At 43.7% G+C, this 7,350-nt stretch overlaps 1 pseudogene; it reads left to right on the top strand.

Annotated features, from left to right (window-relative positions):
- Positions 1–7,147, top strand: part of LOC111977964 (RNA binding protein fox-1 homolog 3-like) — a 736,610-nt pseudogene extending 729,463 nt beyond the window's left edge.
- Positions 7,148–7,350: the final 203 nt, after the last annotated feature.

Here is a 7,350-nt window from a genome sequence, read left to right as displayed (position 1 = left end):
GCTCTGCTCCATAAGCCTCTCGCCCGCCCCACACATTAATTACACCCTCGTTAATCACCATGGCGATACACACACACACACACACACACACACACACACACACACACACACACACATACACACACATATATACACACACACACACACACAAACATGGCCCATCCCTCTCCATTCATTCACAATAATTGCTGCACTGGCATTTTTTCTCTCCCTCTCTCTCATAAATGTCATGTATTTGCAGTATTATAGCACTACGCTGATTGTTGTGTTAGAGGGTTTATTAATGGAAGAAAATTACACCTTATTCAGTCAATGACTGTTATTTTGTGTACATCGCTATTGGCACACTATTCCGTATGTAGTGCACTACTTTTGACCAGGGTCCTATTGGTCCTGGTCAGCAGTAGTGCACCGCATTATATAGGGAACAAGGTGCCATTTGGCACGCAACCTCTGTGTATTATTAGTAACAGCGTGTTTTCTTACTGTCTTCTTCACAGGGAGGTTATGCAGCATACAGATACGCCCAGCCAGCAGCCACGGCTGCAACCGCATACAGTGACAGGTAACACACGCACACTGCTCCACTAACCTCAAACCTCCAGCCACTTACCCTCCAGAGGGCCAAGCCTCCGGTCTCAGTCTACCCAGGCACGGAGCTCTACTCCCTGGGTTGTGGGCCCTGGTGGGGTTGGTGTTGTTAGTGATTCACCCAGACCCTTGTGTTGTTAGATTCAGCCACTGACCCTCCAGGGCGATCCAGCCGCCAGTCTCAGTCAACCCAGGCTCGGAGCTCTCCTCCATGGGTTGGGAGGGTTGTGTGAGGGCGTTGGGAGAACTAGTCTAGGGGAGATTGAGCGTGTCAGGCCTGATAAAGGACGGTGGCATCGGGAGCCTGTAGGCCACAGATAATGTTAGATTTATCAGACAACGCAGGGGAATTATGAACAGAGGAGCAGAGCAGGTGAAGGGCTGGCTGTATCTCTCTCTCTGCTAGAGTTATTTCATTCTCTCCTTCTAATCGCCCTCTCTTTTTTCTCTCTTGCTCTGTCAATCATTTATTTCTCTATTTTTCTCCCTCTGACTGATCTCTTTTTTGCTGCCTGTATGTTTTTCTGTGTCATCTTTTCATCTCTCTTTCTGTTCTCTCTCTTCTTATTTTCTTTCTCTTCTTTTTTAAGCTCTTGTGATTTAAAGTGAGTCAGTCAGTTCACTGAGGGGTGGAGTGTTATTTATTGTTGGCTAAGAGGGCTTAGAGGCAGTGGATCAGTGTGGAACTGAGAGAATTGTTGCCTCTGCTTCCCTAGGGAGCTCTTTCACACAAACACATAGCCATGTCCTGTCTGCTTAAGTCTCCACAGCCAATCAGCTGCTATGTTCTTGAGTAGTGCATGTCAACAGAAAGAACATGACAGCTGGCATACCTCTTTACTACGCTCTAAAATGCTGTGTTAAAAACAACCCAATTTAGGTTCTTTAGTAACTCAGCGCTGGGTAAATATTGGTTATTTTGAACCCGCCAGTTGGGTTGCGTGAATAACCCAACAAATTGGGTTGTTGGAAGTGTTGTTGGGGGGGGGCTTTACAAGTAGGCAGTCACTGTAAATAAGAATTTGTTCTTAACTGACTTGCCTAGTTAAATAAATAAAATACACTTCTGTAAGCCTCATTGAATTTAAAGCAATGTCAATGTTCAACTTTAACATGTGGAAACTATACAACAGAACAGATGAACAAGAATGACATTTAATTTAACAGGTGGCCAAAAATAATCTGAATGCCACGCCCCTACTAAACTACACCTCCAGTCTTCTGATCTGACCCGCTGGGTCAGATGTCAATAACCCAGCACCAATAACCCAGCACCAATAACCCAGCACCAATAACCCAGCACCAATAACCCAGCACCAATAACCCAGTAGTTTTTAAAGAAAACAACCCAACTAAGTGACCCAATGCCTGCATCCCAGCAGTTGGGTCAACCAAACAACCCCAAAATGTTTAGAGTGTAGTAACAGGGCGTGGATTCCTTTTCGTCTATTTCCACCCCTCCTTCTTCATCCATCCATCTATTCACATCTCTTCCCCTGCATATTGACCACCTACCTTTCTTCCTCCCATTCATCCACCTCTCCTTTCGTTCATCTCTTCTCTGCACTTCTTTGCAACGATGTCATGCTCCAACATTTCATTTTCCCACCATGCCATCATTACCTCCCTGCACCTCTGCTCCATCCCTCCTTTCATCCCCCATTTCATCCCTCCTATCTGCCATCCCTCTTTTCTCCTCTTCTCTCTGATAGGCCAACCCCTACAGGGCCTTATCTTTGCCCTCCAGACCTCCACTGGCATCTCTCGTTTTTGCAGGAGAGCAAACAAACAAGGGAGTAGAGAGAGGGATGTAGAGGAGAGGAATAAATAAAGTGGTCGACGCGGCCCGGCTTGTCCCGTCTCAGAGAGAGAGAGAGGGATGGAGGGATGAAAGGAGGGAGGGAGGTAGGGATGGTGGGATTAGTTCCGAGCTAGTGCTGGTGAATAGACAGGGAATAAGCCTTCAGAGACAGGAGCTGAGAACAGGAAAAGGGCAGGGATGACCCTAGACCAGACGGTCTATTTCTCTCACTCTCTCTCTTTTTTTCTTTCTAGTCACTCTCTCTTGCTTCCATTTTCTTTCTATCAACCTCACTCTATCTCTTCCTCTCTATTGGACCCTGTATTTGTCTATTTCTCTGCCAATATCCCCCTCTTTCTGCTATCTTTCTGCTTCATATACTCTGTCCTCTAGTCTCGGGTCAAATTTTTCTACATCTCTCACCCTTTTTTACTTTTCATCTCCCTCTATCCCTCTTTCTTCCTCATACATATCTCCTTTTCTCTGTCTCCTCCCTCTGTCTATCTAACTGGTTTTACATTCATCACTACCCTCTATCCCTCCACCCATGCCTCCATCCCTCCTCCTATCCCTCCATCCCTCCTCCCATCCCTCATCCCTCCTCCCATCCCTCCCTCCCGTCCCTCCCTCCCCCAAGCCTCTATCCCTCCACCCATCCCCCATCCCTCCTCCCACCCTCCCATCCCTCTATTCCTCCCATCCCTCTATCCCTCCCTCCTCCCATCCCTCCCTCCCTCCTCCCTCCCTACTCCCTCCATCAGAAGATAAAACACTCCCTCCTCTTTCTCATAAATTGAAACGGGTAAAACAAATCATTGCAATCACACACTCTCACCTTTACGACGTACATTTATAGCGAGACATCGATTGCATTTCCATCCCATAGGGCTGTCTGTAACGTGACTGAGAGGGGAAATGATTATAGATCTAGTCTCCGGACCCCAGTTAAAATCGACGACCCAGAGCGTTAGTGTCTCATTGTGGACCGGTTTGACACTACTTATCTGTTATCAAAACTCTTAAGGGACGTTATTCAATCAAACCGGAAGTGCAGATGATTCCTATTTGAGGTTAGGTCCGTTAGGAGAAACAATTCCCAATACTGAATTTGAATGAATATCTGATTTTGTCTAACACGATAAACGTTATGTAATTGATCAAAATGAATCCTGAACACACTTAACCTAAGACACGTTGTAAGACAAGGGTGTGGTCTCTCTCTCTCCTCTCTCCCATACAGTTACGGGAGAGTCTATGCAACAGCAGACCCATATCACCACACGATTGGTCCCACGGCCACGTACAGTGTGGGTACTATGGTGAGTCCTCTGTCCTCTTCTGCTACTATGACCACTGCTTACTAGAACGTATTCATATTTAACCCTAAGGCGTTATCCAGAATGGCACCCTATTCCATATTGGCCCTGATCAAAAGTAGTGCACTCTATAGCGAATAGGGTGCCATTTAAGATGCAGGCTAGTAGTCCAAGCGCTATAGAAAGTGTATGGGCTCTTTTAAATATACATGATATAACTACAATGTATGATAAATGTAATATGTTCATTATGTACAGATTCATATAAATGAAAATAGAATGGAGACTTGTGAGGAGAATTGGATTGTGATTTTCAATGTGAGATTTATCAGTTTAAAGCTGACTTGTTGCCACTTCAGTAAATGAACCAGACACATTGTTGCCTTATTCTCTAACCCCTTTCAATTTTAATTGGCCTGAATCTCTTTGCTTGAAATTGAAATGAGACCTGTACATCCTCAACTATCAGTGGAGTCTCCCAAATTTCCACAGGAAGAAATAGTCAATTGGTCAATGTTTGTTTTTAGCTAGCTTTTGCAGCTAACATCAAAGATGAAAAAATATCTTGCAGAAAAAAAGAGAAAATAAAGTAAAAAAACATTTGTTTTCATTCCCGGGTGTGAATAAGGACTTCCTCCAAAGATGAACGACCATCAAGTGCATGCAGTGGCGTGCCATGAGAGATTAAAGAAATAATAAATATATAAAGAGGGAAAAAATTACACCCAGTTCCCCTTAGCTCTGTTGGAGAAGCTGATTGGATGAGAGGTCTTGCCTTAGACAGATGTGCAGGGTGTTGTGTGCAGACACGCGCGTGATGCCGGAAAGCGCACCCCCCGTTCCTTCCCCCTTCTCCCTTACCGACCCCCCCCCCCACCCCGTGCAGCTGCTAGCTAAAAGCTTTCATTAATTATTCGACTCATTTTTTTCCTATTCATTTACTTAATTAAAACGGTGTTTTTTTATTCCCTTATTCCTTCTCTTCTCTTTTTTCTCAAAATGTTCCTCCCTTTTTCCTAACTATACGTACACTGCAGATTTTTTACCACCACAACGCCCAAACAAACCAAACTTTTATCCATACACCACCACAGTAAAAACCACAGAATGTTAAGAGAAAGATGGATAGGCTGAATGGGAATAGAGAAGGGTGGGGTACAGTATCAATCTGGACCAAACACTAAGGCGGAACAACAAGTGACAAGATGGCTAAATGCCATCTTGTAGAATCACTGAACAAGAACAAACATTTACTAAAAGAGAGAGAGAGAGAGACTGAGAAGGAGAGAAATATGTAATCATATCTAATGATGTTTGATGAGTAGTTCCTGGGTTAAGAGTCTTGTTAATGAGGTCCAGGGAGGTTAGAGCAGAGCTAGCTGCTTTCCTCTGCAGTTGGACTGGAGAAGATATGAGAGGAGAAGATAGGAGAGGCAGATAATCATCTATGCCACTTTTAATGAGGGGCTCTGGGCAGCGGGACGGATTTAGGCAACCATGTCTGTACTAGGATACTTGTATAACCTGCTTGGGGGTAGAGAGAGGGGTAGAGGCAGAGGAGAGGGAGAGGGGTAGAGGAGGGTAGGCAAGGAGGCAGGGGGGCAGAGAGAGGGGCAGGGGCAGAGAGGGGGAGGCAGAGTGAGGGGTGCATGTTGTGTGTAAATCGTGATCTGGACATGAAAGAGAATTAACTACTGTATATCTGATTCAATGACCTATTTAGAATTTGTAGTTTTGATTGAAGTTTCTAGTTTTGATTGAAGAGTCAAACTTTAGAGAATTTAGTCACTGCTTAGTAAGAATCTTACGACCAATCACTTTTCAACTCCTTCCATTCCTTTCTCACAAACATAATGCCACATTCATACGCACACACGCACACAAACACATTAACGTCTCCAGTACTCATCTCCTCTCAATTTCCACCAACACTCCAACCTTTGCAACAAAATTTAAAAAAGTAAAAAGGGAAGAAAGTTTTGAGGGGAAAAGGAAAAAGAAGCCACTATAATATTCTATAAACCAAGCTTCCTATACTGAATACTGATTGGAGCTTTTTTTCATTTTTGATGTTGCAGGCTAGCCTATACAGAGGAGGTTGCAGTCGCTTCACTCCCTACTAGAGAGAGAGAGAGGGACAAACGCCTCCCTCCTTCTGCCCCCCAGCAAACTAACAAACAAACAAAAACAACTATCAAACTAAACTCATACTTCCTGGTGGAAAACAAAAACAACTATCAAACTAAACTCATACTTCCTGGTGGAAAACAAAAACAACWATCAAACTAAACTCATACTTCCTGGTGGAAAACAAAAACAACATTCAAACTAAACTCATACTTCCTGGTGGAAAACAAAAACAGCTATCAAACTAAACTCATACTTCCTGGTGGAAAACAAAAACTAGAACAAAACACTTCCAGGTCCAAAAAACACATGTCAAGAATCTCTCAAATTGATGTCTCATTTTAAGAGTTTTATTTGACTATATGCATTGTCTTTCATCGCTGTACTGTAAATTATGCTATTTTTAATTTCCTGTATTTCTCTGTGTTGAGATGGATGGTTTATTGAATGTAAGAAAGCACATAGTGAGAGAGAGAGAGAGAGAGAGAGAGAGAGAGAGAGAGAGAGAGAGAGAGAGAGAGAGAGAGAGAGATAGAGAGAAAGAGAAATTGGAGATGAGGGAATACATGTAGCTCTCTCACTTTTCTCTCTCTTTTCAATACATGTTAAAATATTGTCATTAATTGAACACTTTCTCATTGACAAAAGTATTTCATGGTGCGGGTTGCTGCCTCTGTATAATGTGAGTCATACAGAGGGAATTCACCAACAACCAGAAAAATGCTGCCGCTGTATTTTCCTCTCTTTAAGTGTGTGCTCTCAAACTCGGCTCCTGTGGGATGTGTCTGTGATTGCGGGTTTTAATTCCAACCCATTTTCTGTACCCTTATTGTTTCAATTAGTCATTTTCCCAATATACATTAAGCCTGCTAATGGTCAGCAATTCCAGTTTAAGCAACAAATTTCAAACTGTGTTTTATTAAGTAAGTAAATGGTACAGCCGGCCAATTTCATTCCCTTAAGGGTATTGGCTGGACCCAAAGCCTACAGAACAGACCCATAATAACAAGCCTTTAGCTTGTAGACCTGAGACTTCTTAGGCTAATTAGAGAAACAGAAACTCACTCAGCTGGGTGGTTGTCTCTAGCTCAGTTGATAGATTATGGTGCTTGCAAACTCAGGATAGTGGGTTTGATTCCTGTGACCACCCATGTGTAAAAAATGTATGCACTCATAACTGTAAATTGCTTTGGATAAAAGCATCTGTTAAATGGCTTGTATTATATATCTAGAGGAGTTTGAGCTGCCAGGAAGTGGTATTGTAAAACTCTGCGCAGGAGGAAGTGATATATGGTAGTGGAGTGGAGGAGAGCCAGAGACCGAAGAGAAAGCAAGACACTCGACTTGCTAATTTCTTCTGATAGGGGCCCCCACCCACCCACCCTACTTATTGCCCCCACCCATGGAGGCGGTGCCCCAGAGCGAGACATCACACTGGCAAAAAAAAATTGGTCGGGCGGATCAGACAGGGCAGGTGGGGTGAGTGGGGAGGGGATTCTAAGTAGACCAGAGCCA

This window comes from Salvelinus sp. IW2-2015, linkage group LG18 (assembly GCF_002910315.2).
Source record: "Salvelinus sp. IW2-2015 linkage group LG18, ASM291031v2, whole genome shotgun sequence".
Taxonomy (NCBI): Eukaryota; Metazoa; Chordata; class Actinopteri; order Salmoniformes; family Salmonidae; genus Salvelinus; species Salvelinus sp. IW2-2015.
This window is presented reverse-complemented; position numbering and strand designations above follow the sequence as displayed.